This window comes from Python bivittatus, unplaced genomic scaffold (assembly GCF_059951505.1).
Source record: "Python bivittatus isolate LINGU-HERP-01145 unplaced genomic scaffold, Pbiv_v1 ctg000840_np1212, whole genome shotgun sequence".
Lineage (NCBI taxonomy): Eukaryota > Metazoa > Chordata > Lepidosauria > Squamata > Pythonidae > Python > Python bivittatus.
In genome coordinates, this window is record NW_028277113.1 from 24696545 (window position 1) to 24717056 (window position 20512).

At 37.9% G+C, this 20512-nt stretch overlaps 1 protein-coding gene and 1 long non-coding RNA gene across 4 annotated transcripts in view; one reads left to right on the forward strand and one right to left on the reverse strand.

Annotated features, from left to right (window-relative positions):
• Window positions 1–10474, reverse strand: part of ZNF407 (zinc finger protein 407) — a 388214-nt gene extending 377740 nt beyond the window's left edge. The window contains exon 1 of the mRNA XM_088130851.1: window positions 10411–10474. The gene's annotated coding sequence lies outside the window, so the exon portion shown is untranslated. The remainder of the gene's footprint in view (window positions 1–10410) is intronic.
• LOC148213715 (uncharacterized) lies at window positions 10238–20007 on the forward strand. 3 transcript variants are annotated; one of them, XR_015794052.1, is made up of 5 exons: window positions 10238–11336; window positions 13093–13301; window positions 15635–15773; window positions 17747–17882; window positions 19001–20007. It is a non-coding gene; the product is annotated as an uncharacterized LOC148213715 (long non-coding RNA). The 3 variants fall into 3 exon arrangements; XR_015794053.1 differs by having other exon boundaries at window positions 17747–17787; XR_015794054.1 differs by having other exon boundaries at window positions 13093–13288.
• The last annotated feature ends 505 nt before the right edge of the window (window positions 20008–20512 follow it).

The window sequence follows — 20512 nt, forward strand, 5'->3', positions numbered from 1 at the left end:
GAATTCTGCAGTGCAATTCACACTTATCCTATAATATTCATCTTCTTGAAAGAAAACAAGTTGTCAAAAATTCAAAAGTTTCATGTATATAATAATAAAATTCATGAATCTTGGGAGGTTTGTTACCAAACTGTCATCTTCTATTTGGATCCTTTCAGTAGTGTTGCTAACTACAGGAGCGCAACGTGTGCACACACAGCAAATTCAAAAAGCAATCTTCAAATAAGCATCAGAAGTGGTGATGCCTTGTCCTCACTAGATTTACCATAAATCTAAGCTACTTGCCTGTTCAATTGTAATACACAACTATTAGTAAAGATGCTTACCTCTTAATATGGACTATTCTGCACTTATACTATGAACCAATACTTCAAGACAGAGGGCAAATGAGCCAGCCAGTGGAAATATGTACAGTTTCCAAATCCTTCATTCTTTAGATTGTCAGCCAAATTGGGAGAGAGGGAGGAGAGTAGCGTTTTTCCCTTGAACTTGTTGGTAGAAAAATAAAGAGTGAAACATGCCAAAACCAGTAGCCTGCATCTATAAGCCTTGTCCTCTACAATCCCCACCTAAAAATCTGGATTTTGCTTAAGATTTTATTTGCATTTCTTAGAAATGCCTGAAGTTTTCTGGCCAAAGAATTCAAAGCAGTATAGAATAAAAAATGACATGGATAAACCATGTGAAAGTCCCAGGCTAGAGCTACCATATCCAGGTTGTAAAAAGCCAGATAATCAGTAGATTACTAGAGGTGGTTGTAACTCTTTCATTATTCATATACTAATTATTCAGATTAGTAGCTCTAGTCAAGGCATTACTATTAAAAAAAAAAAAAATCTGGTGTTACCACTAAAGACATCTCTGTTAGTGGTATATCATGGAGCAGGAATTCCATTAACGATCTCAACAAACAGAAAGGGTCGTGTGTAAAAAGCAACTCTGGGGATTAAATTTTAGTCCAGTGATGACTTTATGTAGGCAGAATTTGAGACTTTTTTTTTCTTTGTGCATTTTTTAGGAGTGGTGGTCAAAGGGAGAACTATAGGACCAGCAAGTATGTTTTTCCCCCTTCGGAGTCTTTGGGGTTCTCTGAGCTTGGTTCTTTTCCTGCAAACGTTTCATTACTTGGCTAGGTAACATCTTCAGTGCTGGAATGGGATGGGATTTGCTCTCTGTTTATATACTCTTGCATGCCCTACCAGTGTTGGTGGGGGTTTTGTTTTGTTCCTCTGGTAGTTCCTTGATTAGGGTATTGTTTGCTGCTTGCTTGTCTGCTTATCTTGGTGATAATTGCTGATGAGAAGCTGTTCTGGTCTTTTATCTCTTTTGAATAGTGTATAGATGTTGATCTCTATGTGTTTGTTAATTGCTGCCTTGTCTGAATACAAGCTTTCAAGAATTCCCTTGCATTTTTGGATTTTGCTTGGTCTAAAATTTCCCCCTTTAAATCTTCCAAAAATGGGGAAACTGGCCTGATTTCTTTGGGGGTGGGGGAGAGGGTTAAGGCTTAATACTCATTTTGGCCCTTAACCCACTAACTGTCCCCAAAGTTGCAGGCTAGAGGTTACCCACCCTTAGTTTAAATAATCTGACTCCAGACTGTACAACACTTTGAAAGTACTTTTATCAGTACTTCAAACAAACTCTTGCACTACCCATCTGGGTGAAGAGCACTAGTTTCCAGACAAACTTACCAGGAACAACCATGATATATCCAATTGTCATTCCAAGACAAATAATCCAGAGGATGCAGAGGCTGACTATAATGGAAGTCACTACAACATGCCAAATGGCTAAAAGGGCAAGTGTGAGAAACAGAGCCCTCACTTCATCTGGTAGTTTATGTAACATTAAGGTTCAGGATTCAACACGGTGATGTTAGCCCCTCTGCCCCCAACTACAGCCATGTTTCTTGCTGGAGAACAAAAACAGTTCTGCCAACTCTTGCCTTCCTCCATCACAGAAGGTTGCCTTCATCCATACCTCAGTCTTGCAGAAAAGACAGGGTATGGGAAAAGCCAAGCCAGTCCTGCTCCCCACCAGTATCAAGCCACTAGTACTACTGCAGAATCAGAATCAAGAAGGAACTATGAAGCATGGATAAAAAACATTTCTGCAAGAATGCTGGGGGAACTGGCTTGTAAATGGCCAAGGAAAGGAGAAGGAGGCAGGATTTCAATGGAACTTCTTACAGCTCTGCCTGCTGGTTCAGCTAGCTTGGAGGTTAAAGCTGATTAGGCCCCAGACTGGAGAATGGTAACAGCAGTGCTTTTCCACTTCGATTTCCCAACATAGCTAACTAATCAACAACAAAGCCATCTCAAATTTTTTAAAAAGGACTCAAATGGAGCTGGATAATTTGGTGGCTATTACTATAAGGAAAATCAGTCTTCCCATTTCCCTATGTGCAGCATTTTCAGGATACTATCATAAACCTGTTATCTACTTTCCCCTCATTAAAACTCAATGCTTTTCATTAATTCTGAATAGCCAAACTGCTCTTTTGCTCCTTAAGAGAATTTGTAAAATGGGTATTCTAAGATAAGTATAACTGAGGTAATATGCATTACAATTTGCCACATAAATTCAAGGCACTGACAGACAACATTTTAAGGAAAACTCTTCATTAACTTATCAGCTTTAACTAATAAATGATTTAAAGTTAAAAATATGAACAAAAGGAAAAAGGCAATGAAAGAAACACACAGAGAGAAGGAGACATCTGCGACATATATATATGTCAAAATGAGCATTACTAAAACAAAGATTGGATGCTTAATCACATCCACAAAATCAATTTAGGCATTAATCAGGATGAGCATGTTAAACAACAGCATACAAGCCCAGTTTAAAAAAGAGTTTACATACTGTGCTAAGTCACAATGTGGTTGATTGTCTTCAGGTTAGCATGATATTTATTTATTAAAATTAAAAGGCCACCCATCTCAAGTACATAACTCTGGGCAGCTAACAATTAAAAAGAGAATTAAAACAGTAAATAAAATTATAAATAACATAAACAGCAGCCACACAACCAACCCACAACTACATTAATTATCATCCTAGTTAGCATTACCAAGAAACAGGCTCACCCACACCATCAGGGCTCCAGGCAAAACCAGGTCTTTAAAGCCTTGTGAAAAGTCAGCAGAGTCAGGGTGAGTCTGATCACTGGGGAGGGGGATGATGTTCCAGAGGGCAGGTGCCACAACAGAAAAGGCTTTCTTCCTTAGTCGTGCCAAATGGCACTCCCTCACAGATGGGACCCAGAACATGCCTCTCCTGCCAGATCTAAAAGGATGGGTGGATACCACGGTCCTGTAAGTAACCCAGTCCCAAGCCACGAAGGGCTTTAAAGGTAAACACCAGCACCTTGAATTGTACTTGGAAGCATACTGAAAACCAACGCAGTTCACAAATAGAAACCAGAGATTCTATTCAGACAACACAGTAAGCCAGTGTTGTCCAAACTTGGCCACTTTAAGATGAGTGGACTTCAACTCCCAGAATTCCCTAGCCAGCATGGCTGGCTGGGGAATTCTGGGAGTTGAAGTCCACTCATCTTAAAGTGGCCAAGTTTGGACAACACTGCAGTAAGCAGAATGTTGGCTCGGCAACAAAAAAATGCAGGCAGCTGGTACTCACTAATCAGACTGTTGATTCTGGATCCTACACATTGGGATCTGTCAATAGTTTGCTAGACATGTCATTCAAACCAGGATTTTTGGCTTGTTTTCTAAGCCAAAAGAAAGAAGCAAAGAACAAACCATTCTTTATAAAATTTGTTCCAAGAGCAACAAGCTAAAATCCCAGCATGAAACTGCAGAACTGAGCTAAGTTTTGCTTCCCCCTACCCCCAGTTCAAACATTTCTGGCTGGGTTCACACACTGTGCAAAACGAAAATCAAACCCAACAAAATACATTTGACCTAGCACAGTGTTCAAAATCAGCCAGAGTCTGGCTATTTCCTACTTCACTCTTAGCCCAACATTTTGACAGCTGCCAACACAAGGAACCATCAAAAATCTTCTGTTCATCAGGAATTCTAATAGTCAGCCTCAGGATTATTTCTGAGGAGTGCATATATGAGATTTGCATATATCAAGGACCAGCATGATATATGCTGGTTCAGATTTTGGACTACAACTGGGGAGACACAGGTTCAATACCACTCTTGGGCAGTGAAACTCACTAGGTATCTGTGGGCGAACCCACCTCAAAGTATTGTTGTTATAAGGATAAAGTGAAAGGAGACCCCCCCCCCATATAATCCACCTTGAGCTCTTGGAGACAGTGGGTTCTAAAACTAAATTATTATTTTTATAATTATTTGTGTTTCCTTTCACACAACCCTGGGCAAGGATTTCTTCATCTACCCTCTCCTGTGCCAAGAAGAGAATAGCCAGAAGGACAGGATGCCATTTTTCAGCTTGGGATGTGGGATCCAAGCAACCAGAAAGTATCTTTCTGCTGCTGAAGTGCCTTATAGTTGATCTGTTGTACATCTCCTTGCTTTGCTTCAAATCTGAAGAGGGCAAAGTTGCTATGACTTTATGAATGAAATGTTTAACAATGTAAGTACAGTGTTGATATTACTGGTCTTCACTAAGTTATTGGTGTACCTTATGCTTATTTAAATGCCTGATATTACTTAAATTAACTGTACTTACTGATATGGTAATGTTATATTTGGGCCAGAGGGCAGAATCCAATAGTTTCCATGGATGAAAGGGAGCAGAGCAATTCCCCTGTGCTCTTGTAGATCTCCCCCCATATATCCTAAAAAGTTTCCCAACTCACTGAACCAATACACTGAATTTTGAGTGTATTCAAAACTGCAGAAGGGAGGAGAGGAGGCAGAAGCCACATTACACAAGCAAAATTCACTTGCACAACATTGAATTAATTGAATTCTCTTTCCCCCTTATTCTAGCTCCACATATCCTTGGATGCATTTAAGGAGGATTTGAAAACCTATTTCTTCAATAAAGTAGATTGAGTGGTGGAAATGGTAGTGAGCAAGTGCTGGGAAAGGCAGTTGTTTTACTGTAAATCTTAACAATAAAATTAGATGACAGATAAGTTTAGGCTTTTATAATTGGATAGCATTATTTTCATTAATATATTATGGTATATGCTGATTTTATTCTTTTTCTGTAATTTTAACTGCTTTTTTTATTTTTATTTGTTAATTATTCCTGTGGTTGGACCATGCCCCAACTATGGAGAAAAGCTGCTCAGGTAGCTTGCAGATATTCAAAAGGCTGGACAATATTTGATTTTAGGTTATGCCTGATGGATGGAGGACATGAGGAAACAAAGGAGGACATGTCCTCCTTTTGCTGGACATCTGGTAACCCTATGCCCATGTCTTTTTCCACGCAGAGAATACATTCTGAATTAAACAATTCCCAGAGAATTTTTTTAACTAACTGCTTCATCCCAAAAGAAGAAACATCATTTGTGCCAACCGCCATACTTTAATTCTTGGTCAAATGCATCCTGTTAGACAGTGCATTCCAACTGTAGGTACACATTTATTCCCAACGAATTTGTAGCAGAAAACTGTATAGAAGATCACTCACAGAATACAGAGATGTAGCAACTAAACCTGTTTGCCCAATGTAAGCCTCAGTAAACTGAAACCAGTACTCGGATGGGACACCACCAGGAAATACCAGGGTTACAGTCTAGTTTGGGAAGTCAGTAAACCAGGGGTCCTCAAACTTTTTAAACAGGGGGCCAGTTCATGGTCCCTCAGAATGTTGGGGGGCCGGACTATAGTTTGAAAAAAACATGAGAGGAGGAGAGCCGCCGGACCCGGCATACCTGTCATGTAGAATAGTCCGGCTCTGCGATCTCCCTCCTCGTGCATTGCCTGCAGCTCCCAACACAGCCCCAACACTTCCGCTTCTGACAGACAGCAGCGGCGGCCAATCAGGCAGGCAGGCTGGATAAATGACCCTGGCGGGCCGTATCCGGCCCGTGGGCCGTACTTTGAGAACCCCTGCAGTAAACAAACAAATTCCAGAAGGCAAAGGCAAACTACTTCTGTACTGTTGCCAAGAGAACTATATGGATGTACAATGTATGCATACGTCTCAGCATTATTAAATAAATATGTTTCAAAATAATTTTCAAATAGCTTGTATGACACCATCATTGTTTTTTTAAAGTTACATCTGTTCAAAAGGTGTCCTGAAAGTGAATTGAACATAGTCACCCACTTTGCTCAAGCAAAATATGCATGTTTTAAAAATTCTGTGCCAGTCTTCTTTAATGTAGATGCCCTGCAAGTGTGTCAGCTTTGATTCAGAACTGCCATCAAAAGCAAAGTTCAAAGGGAATTCTGGGAATTAAAATTGGCATATTGGGTTATGCCCATATTGGGGAATCTAGTTTGTTTCATAATATAGCCTGAAAAACATCCATAATGTTTGTCCTTGTGCAATGTCTATAACTAAGATTTAACAATGCATTAAATATAGCCAAGTTAAAGTACAAGACTGTAATTACATTTGCAACTGGTTTAAAGTAGAGTGCCTCAATATAGCGCTAAAAGCTTGATACTGTTTCTTACTTAAACTATATGACAGCTTGAAACAATGACCATTATTATTATTATATATTACATTTACAAATTGCCAAATCCCTAAGAATTTTCAGCAGTTCATAGACAAGATACATAAGAAATAATATACAATAAACAAAAGTATACAAATAAAAGATCCACAAACTAATCAACATAGAATAAACTTAACCAAACCAAACTATAATCAAACCAAGATTGAATCAAGGCTCAAATGCTAAGCAGCTGTCAACCCTTTGAGGTAGGCCAGGTCAGGATTTCAAGAATGCCACTTTACTGATGTAGGGTATAATAACAGAATCTCAAAAGCCTGCCAGAATATCCCTCTGCCCCCTCTTATACTAAGCAGAATCAAAACAGAGTTATTTTGAATTTCTTTCTTATGCCTTCTCCTTTCCCAGGACTGAGTTGTCATGTAGTTTCTCTTAACAGTTTTTGCATTCCTTCACTCCTTCACCAAGTTATCTGTGTACAACAGCCGTTCCAAACAACAGACATGGCCACTGAAAAGCAGCACCATCGAGTCTCCGTCCCCCTCACCTCCTGGAACTTTGGCACTACTAATAGTTTCTCCCAGGTAGATCGAACTGGCCAGGCCAGTTCCAATGAGAGGGTGAATACCTGCAGATAACCAGGTGCCAAGCCATGTAGTGCTTTGGGGGTTAGTTCCAGCACTTTATACTGTACCAGGAAGCCTGTTGGCAACCAGTATAAGGTTTATAGCACTGGCATAATGTGCTTCCATCTGCAAACCTCAGTCAGCACAAGGACCGCTGCACTCTGAGCCAACTGCAGGTTCAAAAGCAGCCCCATGTAGAGCACACTGCAGTAGTCTAAACAGCTGGTGATGAGGGCATGAGTCACTGTAGCAAGATCTTCCTGTCCCAGGTAGGATGGATGGATTATTTATTTATTTAGTAGACTTATCCCCACCCATCTCCCCCCAATGGGGACTCTGGGCAGTTTACATCAAATTAAAACAAATAAATACATAATTAAAATTTATAAAAAAGAAAAACACATTTACACAAAATGGAAGGAAGAGAAAAAATCCAAGAGGCCGATGGAAGCAACACCAGGCCTCTAGGGGGCTAGCCACCCCCATTTCTGATAACCTCCCTCCCCACCTCAGGCTAGATGGCAGAGCCAGGTCTTCAAGTCCCTCCGAAAGGCCGGGAGTGAGGGTGCCTGTCTCACCTCCGGGGGCAAGATATTCCAAAGGGCGGGGGCTACAGCAGAGAAGGCCCGCCTTCTGGACTCCACTAGTCAGAGTTCTTTTGCTGAGGAGGTCCAGAGCATGCCCTCTCTGTGAGATTGGGTGGGACGGGTTGAAACCGTGGGGGCGAGGCAGTCCCTCAGTAATGTTATAATACATTTTACATAGTTGTGCAACTTCATTGAACCATATGCATTTAAAGCACAAGTACAAATATCTCTAAAGTAAAGGGCATTTTCATACAAAGCTGAGTAAGTTCCTTTCATACAAGTGCATGAACAAACGTGCAGAGTGTTGGATGGTTGTATAACTACATCATGCCAATAATTAAAAATATACATGGCTATTTTACATTTACACTTCCTTGGCTTTTAAATACACAAATTGGGATTATATAGCATTTTGGATTCAAAGAAAAAAAGGTGCTTTGAAGTGCACCCACATCACTTGTCAGCAAATTCTTAAACCCAATCCATTTTGTACCAGGAATGGCAGCCACACAACCCCAGGAAAAGGTGCAGCTGCTATAAGAAGTTTCCAACAGGTGCTATGTGAGCTTCCCTGCGTGCTCCAAAAAATTATTTTTCCGAACAAAGCTGAGTACTGCACAACCCTAATACAAATCTTTACAACTACTGTATACAACAAGCAACATACGTGAGGGGTCCAAGTATGCTGAAGATACATTTCACAATAAATATTCTTCTACATCCATTTTTATTCAAAATATAAGTCCACACCAAGCTCTTAGGTTTACCAAGCATCTCTTTTTAGGTGGTGAATCATATTGGGAAGTCAAAAATCATGCTGCAAGAAATAAATTGTAAAGCATTCTGTTCTGTTGCCAAGAAAACCACATAGATACATCCAGGTAGTTATCAGGATTCGAGCTTTTTCCTTGATATTATAGTACCTGGTCACTATTGCTGACATCTCATTATTTGGATGTTGAAAACTACTACCATGAATCTCATAGATCACTGCTATCACATTCTCTTAATAGGAACTATGCAAAACTCAGAATTGTTTCCATATACGCTTGAAGAACATCTGCAGATTCTCCTGTGTCAGAAGGCTATGACAATACAACAGAATCCACTGACACCAGTTTGGCTTTTTAGCCCAGTTTCAGTATGGAATTGCTTTGGTTGTTCTGTTTCAGCCTTCCCCAATCTAAAACCATTAAAATACACTGAGCTACAACTGTGATGACAGAACAGAAATAGAATGGTGTTATGGCAAAGGGATTATGGAAGTTGAAGCCCACCATATAACAACCAGGTTGAAGGAAGTTGCTAAGCAGATTATTTGCCCCAGGAAATGCAGAGAATCTTGCTGTTTCAAAAGGCTGGGACATTCTGTACCAGCATTGCTTGGGCTGTTTTGAAGAGAGCAATTTAGGGGGCAATGCCCTTAACACAAAAGACAATTCTAGGATACCAGTGCTGTGTCCTTCCTTGACCTTTGATTTATTAAGATTTCATAAGGTTTCGGTGTGGCTGCATATTGTTTAGCCTTATTGAACCACGACTGGAAGCCTCCCGAAGTCTTGAATGGCAGGCCTCAGAGCTCATCCAAATGTTGCCACTAAACTAATGTTTAATGTTAAGTGCATCTGAGTATGTTTTAAAGATACTGAAAAAAGATCTTTATTACGACTAAGCCAAATGTCCCATAATGCTGCACACTTTTTAATTCAGTATGCAGGATCCTTCATCTGGCTCCACTTCTCCCTTTGGATCTACTCATAAAACAGACTTTTACAGAAATCTTGACAGAATGACAGACATCTAATCAGAGTGTGTACTCTAAGCCAGTGTTTCTCAGTCTTGGCAACTTTAAGATGTGTGGACTTCAACTCCCAGAATCTTGAAGTTGGAGTTGAAGTCCACACATCTTAAAGTTGCCAAGACTGAGAAACACTGCTCTGCTCTAAGCTCTTCATTTCCAACTATTCACTAGATAAATCAAATGGTCTATATTTGTGCCTAGTAAAGGCTTCCAGATCTGATTTGCTAGACAGCAGCACAGAATTAGTGTTTTCTGCGTTCCTTGTTGCCACTTCACGGTCACCTGATTTTTGCATTCCAAATCTGGTATCTTGAATTAGCCATTAGAAACTTTTATTCTCGGATACTTTGCTTTAGCATTTCTGGAGAATAGTTGTCGCACCTGGTACCTGCGCACTACGACAGAAGTCGTACATAATTATTCTCTCGCATGCGCACTCGAGACATGACCTCTTCCCCCCCCCGCTTAAAATATGGACGAAAAGTCTTGCAGCGTTAGCCAATCGCTATGTATATTTATATTCCCGCCCTCCTTGTCCAACCACTCAGAAATGCGTTCATAAGCCTCGGGTGGCGGCAACGGGTACTGATTGGCCAAAAACTTGTATTTTTTTTTTTACCTTCCAGCCCATTACCGAGGAGGAAGGGGGGAAAAACGACGGCAGCAGAAAGGCCCAAAAAGCCCTACGGAAAGGAAAAAGGTCCGGTGAAAGTCTGGGAAAACCATCTGACCCACAGATTGACTCCTATAATAGTCACATGCGGAGGTCTTCCTGAAACGCGCGGTAACTGCCAACCGTTGGTCTTTGCTTACCAGATGGGGGAGCCGTCTTCCTCCGCTTGTGATGATCTTGGTCACAAGTGGCGTGCCGTAGAATCGCCGTAAGACGTCACTATCGGAGCGTAATACGTAACGTCCTACGACAGGTGTGGGCGGGAAAACCGGAAACGTCGTGACAGCTACCGCGGCAGAAGTGGCGTGGGGCGGTGCGCGATTTTTTTTTTTAAAATGAAACTTTTTTAACGGTACCTTGAGGCTTTCTCCGGAGCACGAAATGGAGCTGCTACAGGCAAGCTATGACAGTTGTGGCGCTAGTGTTCACCTCCCGTGATAGGCCTTGGGTCTGTCCCAGAACCCGTGCCCTCTGAGAAATGAAGGGATGGGTTGTGCTTGGCATATCAGTGAGAAAGAAATGCATTCTGTACATGTTCGAGGACCTTTTGTCGTTACAACGGCCTAGCAGACTAATAGTTAACTCTGAACAGATTCTGGGATTTCGTTGGTCTCGGAAGGGATCATGCACATATACAACGAAGTACGAACAACCTACACCTGCGCCATACCAGTACATTTGATTACTTTATGGAGGGGCTGGAGAAATTCGGACGAGCGCTGAATGGCAGCAAAAGGCTAGGGGTTTCTGAATCTCTTTGATGCCATCTAGTGCTCGTCCGGATTTTCGTTGAAGGTTTAGGTGCTACCCCAAGAAAGTGGACTGAGTCAATTAGAAAATTGTGTGTGTGTCCTTTCTCCGTATTAAATTTCAGTCATCCTGTGGAGAGGACTGTGATGTGAAGTGATTTTCTAGTCTTTGAACTACTACAAGATTTTTATTTATTTTTTTTTGCAAAAGCATAAGCCAAGTTCCCCTCTGGAAATGGTTTTGAAGTTACATTTTTGAACTAAGAACTAAGTTACAAGTTAATTAAACAGAAAATAATGACTGCTTATGAAAAAAGGTAAGTTTACTAATCTGTTCTGCAGCTTTGATTTGTCTATAATCAAGTAGTTGCTCATCTTGGTATTTTCTGGAATCAGCTGCTCTTTCTGTTAGCACTTACATTTATTCTATTGAGAACATGAAGAGACTCACTAAAATAATTAAAAACAGCATGCTGATAATGGATAGAATTTGATTGTGAAGTTAATGTAGTATTGATCTGTCTGAAACAATTTGATCAGTCTCAGTGAAAAACAAACTGGTCTTAGAAGCCATCTTGGTCTTGTTGCAAAGATAAAGATGAAAATTAGATAGTATGTTTTCATGTGTATTAGAGCTCAGAAAAATTGAAATATGTTCTGAGTCATGCAATATTTAGTACCGAAAGAATATCATTTTCTGATTACTTATTTCAGATAGTTAGAGTTGATTACAGTTCTCAGAATAAGATAAGGTCATGCATGAGATCTGGTTCATCATTATTATTATGAATACTCCTGAAATATCTCAGTTCAGTCTATTCATTTAAATCAGTTAATAGCACAGATAATAGCAAATATCAATTTAATTTAAAAGTTAATACCATGCAATAGCATGAGGTATTCTGGTGGGTTAGCACTGTGTACATTTTTTTCAAAAACATCACTATGTGGTTAAATTATGAATTTAGTATCCCATCAGCAAGGAAAAAGGTTTCATACACAGATTCTCAAATAGAATGGATATAGCAACTGATTTTGCTACACAATTTGGGTGGGAATACAGATAAATAACCATTCTCTTAGGACACTTATATGCATGTAGTGTGAAGCTAACTTGTCTCTGCCTTGCTATTTAATTCATGTATCAGCTGAAATTATATTAGTTTACTGTGTGTTGTATTCAAAGCATAGTTCCAGTATATGTCTGCAGCCAAATAACTGATATATGTCCATTTGTTTATAACAGTTCTAGCAACGTGAGCTTAGGTTTGATTTTTGTTGTCATCATAGAGAGACCAGTTATTACATGTTCTTGTTTCTTTGCTATCTCATTATTTAGGGAAAAACAACCAGCATTTTCTGCTGAGACTACAGTTCTTGGTCAACAAAAAAATATAAAATTGTAGTTCTCTACTTCTGGAATCAAGCAATAAGAACTGTAGTGCAAAAGAAAGCATTTAAAAAGTAAATATGCCAATACTGGTTCTAACAAAAAATATAGGGTTAGAATTTAAGAAAAGATTCTGTAAAAACTCATGTAGCCAGTAGAGGGTGTATAGTGGACATAGATAGCTCTTCCTCATTAGTGTCTCTTTTTAAAAAAAAAGTAGGGATTTGTTTCTAGCAATATTCTTAAAATGCTATATGCGATTTGTGAGTAGCATTACAGCATAAAGGAAATTGATAGAAGATTCACAAGTTTACAAAATGAAGATGTTGTGATTCACTACTTTTTCTTGCTACAGTGGGAGGTATTTATATAAGAAACACCTGGGATTGCTTTTTCTTCTCTTTTTTTCTTTTTTCTTTTCTTTTCTTCTTTTTTCTTTTCTTTTCATTTTTATATATTTATGCTCTTTGGGCTGTATTTTTAAATTAGGTGAATTCATTTATTTACCACTGAGACTTATGAAAGATTATGTCTTCAGTGTTCAAATGATACCATTATTTTTAACCATTGTACAGTATAGTATTAGTATACCAGTTTGTTGCCCAGAAAATGTTGTACAGTAGTGATAGATCCCAATATAAGGATTGTCATATAAATGACCTCTCCACTATTGTATTTAATAGGAACACATCTGTGAAGATGTTGGATATATTCTGGATTACAACTATGTAGCCCATGAAGTCTCTTTTATATATGCAACTGAATCATGTGTTGGGCTCCTGAACATCTTTGAATGCTCAATTCAAGGGGGGAAAGATCATTCCAGCAAGTAGAAGACTCACGGCACAGATGGATGGGCTAGAAATGCTCCATGATATGGTAGTTTTATTATGTACGTTTTTAATGAGGGATGTTCAAAAATATGTTCCCCCTTCATGTTTGAAAATATTCCATTTATTTTACCAATCAATACTCCATTGTGGTATAGGCCTAAACTGCTAATGTTAAGTCAATTAAGCTCTCTATGTCCAATCAAACTGAAGCAACATAATATGATGGTCTTGAACAAAACACATTCTCAATAGCAGGTACCAAATAATATAAGCACATATCTATCATATTTGTTTAAGGCAGTTTAAAGGAGACCTCAAGACTGTATATTTTGCTGCAAGTTAAATTCCAGCACTAAGAGCCTTTTCTTATATGTGTATAAACACTTAAGTAAAAGTGTTCCATGGAATTGTGTGGGACTCCTAAGTAGCTATCTGCAATACTGCATTGTACATAGAATACAAAAAGAACATTTGAACACATGGATTAAGTAACATAATGAAGTTTTGAAAAATTTAATCTGTTTATTTTTTTCTACAAAAATAACTTATATAATGACAAGTTTGTTTTTCTGAAACATAGTGTAAAAACATGACAACACAGGAATATATGTAGCTTATATTTTTGAAGGTATTACCATGTCACATTCAGTACAAAAAAGCAGCTTCTGGAGGAAAAGCTGCATTTTGTTTGGTTCTTTCAATGAAATTGAGCCTAAAATTAAAAGAGGAAAAATTATAGAAATAATGGATGCTCCCCAGTCAAGCAAGTCCTTTTGGAACTGTTGGACCTTATTAATACATAAATTTAGGATATGCCATTAATATATCATTGCTCAGCTAACCACATCCATTGAGGGAATCGTGATTCAGTAAAGTTGTTTTAACACAAACAAGAGTTATTTTTAAAATAAGTTTTTAAAAAACTTGATCAGCAATCTGTTTGTTTTATCACTACTGAAGGTTTAGACATATTTCCAATTACTTTTGCAGGGATTACAATTTTATTTCCAGATTAAGAGAAAGTGTCTTGAGTTCCAAGGGTGGACAGAGACAGGTAGTGAGCATTCTATATTAATAATTATTCCTTTAAACTTTAAAGCAATACATTAAAAAAAAAGCCCTATTCCTGCATAGTGAGATTCACAAGAAGTCTGTTGATAAAATATGAAATAGTAGGTGGGCAAGATAGATTTTGGAGGTTCACTTAAAGAAAATATTTAGCAATAAATTAAGGACTGATGGCAACATCTCATACACATGTTTTATTATAAGAAAATGTGATGACTATAGGCTTTCTATAAATATCCATAAAGGGAATCAGATTTTTTGGCAGCATCCAGAAAGTGAGTTGGAACCTGTATTGTATGTTTCTATGCTTATTGAAACACTGAGGTAACATGTCCATGTAGATCAGTGTTTTTCAGACTTGGCAACTTTAAGATGTGTGGACTTCAACTTCCCAGAATTCTGGAAGTTGAAGTCCACACATCTTAAAGTTGCCAAGTTTGAAAAACCCTGATGTAGATCTACCTGTACTCTGAAATATTGACAGAATGTTAAGGAATTAGAAGTTTATGTTAAATCTGTCAGGATTTTCTTTCTCATGGGAAAGGATTCATCCCGTTATCTTTACAACAATAACAAATAATATTTTGACTACAGAGATCATGTGAAAAACACCTGTTATTGTGTGTTGTGTATTGTGCTATTTACTGCCACCTATTGGCGTGTGTATGCTAGTTACCCAGTGGGGGTGGCATAGAGCTATAATACAAAGGGAGGAAAATGTTCAGCCTCTCTTAGTAGTTGTTAGTTGTTTTAGTGTTAGCCACTATGTAGGTTTTTCAGGTGTTTACTGTTTCTGAATAGGTTTTTAATTAGGAGTACATAGATGCAGAGAATTAATACCCCAGATACATAATAATACCTTAGTTCCTCAATCACATAAAGGTAGGAGCTCTGAAGAGTGAAGGGTTGCATTGGAAGATTTTGCTGAACCTTAGTTCTTTGCATCTTATGATGTTACTTTTCTGTTAATTGAGATTGGAAGATGATGAAAAGAAAAGCCTCAGACAGACTACCAGGGGCCAAACAGCATGGAATTGTTATGTTTCATGTATATTCCTCTTTTGTTTAAATCACACAGTTCCTATACTTCAAACATGTGGAACCATTGCTGTCAAAGATACTTTGAATCCAGTCTCTTAACCACTATATTACTTCATCAGTTATTGAGAATGGTGTGTAATTTGTTATCGCAACAGAAAATCCTGTAATAAGTAATGAAAAAGTTCTATTTAACCATGTATTTTTTATGTGTCAAGTTTTTATTTCAAATGTGGCCTCCTCAAAATTAGCATTTTATTGAGTTCATTTTCTTTTTCTGTGACAGGAAGAATGGCTTCATAAACCCTAGGGATCAAGATATGACCTGAAGAATTAACAGATGTTCCTGAAAACAAATTCTGTTGAATCTTATTCAGTACAACACAGTTTACACAGTAAAACCTTTACCAATGTTTGTTTAAATGGTAAAAACAAATACAAAATGTTTTATTAAATTTCCATAGGGATTGCTTATTCTTAATCTAGAGAAAACCTCCTCCCCCACAAATGAAACTCTGAAAACTATGTTCAATTTCAATTTATTGGATATTTTTAATAAAATCTTACTGTAAAGTTGATATAGTCATCAGGAGTCTGGCTCAATTTGAGACAGTCTTTACCTCTAAAGTAAAATCCTTTTAATTTTTTCTATATTTTTATCTGTTATATTTGTGTTTATTGTGTTGGTGCTGCCTCCATTTTATTTTTATCTAACTGTTTTACTTGTACATCATTCAATATTCAGATGCAACTGTAGCTGAAATAGCAAAGTAGAGGAATCTGCAGCTTGAGGCAACCCCATATTTTGCAGAAAAAAGCCTAGTGCCCCTCCAATTCTGTTGCAGCTAAAATTTCTGGAATTCCCATCTTACATGGTTATTAGCAACTCTAGCTGAGAGTTCAAAGAAATGTATTCCCAACCGTATAGAGGAGCACCATATTGTGACAGGGATGTAAGGGGCTGAGTTAGAGGAGACAAGAATGGTCTTGTGAAGTCTGAATGAAAATTATATTCATTAGAAATTATTAATATTTGCAGTGTGTTTTTCAATTTATTCCATTCTTGCTGCAATTATCACATCTGATTCTCCTTCTCCTTCCTCCCCAAAAATCAGTTCCTGCATTCCATGGCCACTAAACATACTTGTTCTTTATTGTGCTGTTTTCATTCACATCCCCTCCACAGCCTCTTAAATGTTTATTCTGTAATCTGAACAGATTAAAAAATAGCTTACTACAGTAGCATGATAAATGTCCATGACTGTTCATGCAGTCTCAGCTCACTGATGTTTCAGAATGTGGTTAATGAACATAAGAATCAGTTACTTCCAACCCATGAATTCATTATAATGCATGAAAAGAACCACCGTGCACACAATTCATTCTGCATATTTGGGAATTTTGCAAAGATTGTTTACAGTTGGACTATGCAGAGCTAGATGAACTTATATAAAATAGGACCATCTGTTCATCTCATGGCCCATCCTAAGAATTTCAACCTAACCAGGCTTCAGATTAGGCAACAATTGCATGAATTTACATGTTATAAGGGCAATTAAAACAATATCTTAGCACATTCCATCTGCCCAAAAGGGAAATATATGAACACATGGAGAAACAGCCTTAAGTTTGATCTGCCATCAAGTAATTCATTAATAGCTTGAAAAGCTGGGTAAATGGGTTGCATGTTTTTGTTTCAAATTGAACATATTATGCATTTAGAAGTACTCTGAATATGGTCTTAAAGAGTCCCTTCCCAACTCCTTGGGAATTATAGTAGTTTTCTGTGAGTACATTTATCAACATGGGTGCCATAAAATAGTGCCTGTTAAACTCTGAGAAATGAGCTATTGAAACTCTTAACGGTATGTTTCATTCTTCCATGAAGGGACTTGATGGCAGAACACTCTGGTAAAATGTTTGCTGATCTCTTGTGATTATTTATCCTTATTTCCCCTTAAAAATTAAACAGAAAGCTGTGTGTTCATAGCAGAAAATCAATCTGAGCTGTGAGTGCAAAAAATCCTATAGTATAAGAAATCATAGCAATCTGACAATAGAGAGAAATACATTGTTGTTTTAATGTTTTGAGCTCATTTTATGCTCAGGCTGCATTTATGGGTAAATAATTTTTATATCACAGAAGTTACTCCTTTTTGTGGAAGGTGAACTTCCTCTGAATATGTGCTGACAGTCCTGAATCTTTACTTGGAAGAGGGATTTTACTTTACTTAACTTCCAAGGAATGTCTTGGATAACATTCAAAAGTACAAATGTCAGGGTCTACAGATATAAAAGGTGCAGTCAAAGGTGATATTTGTGATCAGAATTAGATAAAAATAGGTAAGTATATATTGCTAGCTAGTTTAAATACATTCTGAAATTTCTGTTCTTCTAGTTGGACAGATGAAGATTGACTTGCTGATTGGGGAAAAACTGGTAAGAGAGAGGACAAAACAACTGAAATGAAGAAATACAATATTCCTTCAGTATTTGAGGAAAAGAGGTTAAAGAAGGTTAATGATAAGTGTAAAGTAAGTTATCAGTATTATTTTGCAAGTCAAGAGTGGTTTATAGAAAATACACACATTTCTAAGTGGAAATACAAATATTAAACATGTCTCCAAAATTGCTTCTGAGCTATGTTCTCTCTAAGGGGTGCACATGTGCGCAGGCACACTACTCATAAAAACTTGTGCACCTGGTAAAAAATCGAGCACACACAAAATTCAGTTACCTCAAAATTGTAATATGTTTAGGTGCCATAAGACCCCAGGATTTTGAGGATGGCTGAACAAGACTGTTGAAACAACTACAGCAGAATCGCATGGTGTGACTTGTTCAGCCATTTGGGGTTAAATAATGTGGCAGTTCTTCTGCTTAATTCCTTTATTTTCTGGATGTATTCTGAATTTATTTAAACTTTTTTTGTATGATTATTTTCAATGGAACATTTTTAAAAACAATAAGTGGCTAAAAAAAAAGATATTAAAAGATGAGGTTTCCAATGAATGAACAGAGAATTTACAAATAAAGTAATAAGTTAGCTTATATCTGATAGAATTTCCCAACCTTTTAAGGAACTACTTGGAACTGGAGCAAGAGAAGGTGCTCGCTTTTCCCAAATCAACGACAAATTTGTGTGTCATGTAATAGTGCCATGTTAAAATGTTTATATATTTCTTAAAGTATAGAAACTAGAAAGTATAATAGTATGTCACATACACGCTTACAGATGATATAAAATCACTACTCATTATACACTGAATTATTCCCACTTTAACGGAATTATATTAAAAATTCTCCCAGAGGGTTGGCTTCACAACAAATCAGACAAACAACTCCATTTTCTTCATCGTAGGAAAAAAAATTCACACAATGCATTGCGCTGCATTGTGTGCTCTTCTTTTGCTCCAGTTCCAAGTAGTTCTTTAAAAGGTTGGGAAGTTCTATCAAATATAAGCTAAGCTATGGTTTATCATCGTATGCCCTCTATGCTAGTAACTTCTTTAGATTTTAAACAACTTTATTCAGTAAGACTATGGGTATTAGATAAATATTTATAAGAGGTGACTAAGAAATTAGCTTATTAATGTACTAGTCTCTACTTCATATCTCTAAAAAGAAGCAACAATTCTCCTTTGTTCCATAGATAATGCCAGGTTTGCTGCTGAGTCACAAGTAGATGTCTTCAGCTAATTTGAAAAGTCCATGGAACTGAGTCCTGCCTTGTCACAGTCTTCCACCTCAGGGACTCCTCAGCCTTAACTGAGTGACCCAGATCCTGATCTGGAAGCTAAATCAGTCAGTCCTTAGGAAAGATGGAGACTCCAAATACGACTCAGAATGCTATACAGCATAGAAGCGCCAGGCTGGCTCAGAAGGCTGTACATTCCACAGGAGGACTGATGACTCTCAGCTGTGTACTAAGAATGGACTCAGAAAAGGTTTCATCCTTTTTATTAATCAAATTTTATTTATTATTCAAATGTGTATACTGCCACAATAAATACAATTAAAGCAACATAAAGACAAGGCAATAAAATCCAGCACAATATATGGCATCAGGCCCCAAAAGCCCTCTGGAAAATCATAGTCTTCAGCATCTTCCAGAAGGACAGCAAGGCAGTACTATGGAGAAGTTTGTGGTAAGAGGTTGAGTAAAGAATGGGGTTTTTTTCTCCCCTGCAGCCCCTAATTAACATGGAATCTCCAGAAAGCAGAAGTCTTGCTTCAGGAAGCCTGCTATTTCAGTAGAAAGAAGTAAAATGCTTAACCAGGGGTTTGCACTAAGTTTAATTTCCACTCACTGTGTTGCGCTAAATCTCATGTTCTTGATGTCCCTGTATAAGTTATTTCAATTTTTTATTTGAAAAACAGGACTATAAAGATATTTTTCCATTGAACTTCTTGTGATCTGCAATAATATTTGTAACTCTCTCCCCTGTTTCTTTTCAGAGACTTTGGGCACAGATCTCTCTATTTGTAGGAGACTAGTGTTGTCTGTCAGGAGCATTGTATTATCTTTACAATTTTGTTTTAAATAGTTTTTAACCAGTTGACCATGATCTGGGCAGTTTTTATTTATCTTCTTTGGCACTGAATGTTGGCTTTTAATAATTCAAGTTTAAAATATATTTTTCACATATCTTTTCTTAAATAAAGGTTTATTTTGTTTATCCCGTGAGGTTGGTCTGACTCTAACAGGAAGAAACAAAAGGCTGAATGGCCAGGAGATAGCGCTATAGAATTTTGGTTTGTCTTTTTGCATTTTGACCTTTTAATCGCCAGAAAAGCAGCACAGGATCTGAGAGCCCTCCCTCATACACACTTCAGAATTAGGGAGTAGATGCCAAGTGACCCCCACACACACCAAAAGTGGTAGCAACAGGAATTGCCAAGCCTCTACGTCTATCACTAAAAACTGTCTGTATAGAGATGGCTCTATATACCTCTGTCTTCCATCACATTCCTGCCCCTTCATCTTGCAAATTGAATCCTCAGATTGGAAGACCATCCAGTCCAACCCCTTCCTCAATGCAAGAACTCTAAGCATCCTTGATAGACAGTTCTCTAGCCTCCACCTAGGCACATCCATTGCCGCTGGTTTTCAGCACAGAAGGGAGGAATACTTGGGGAGCAAGGAAAATATTTAGGTGATACA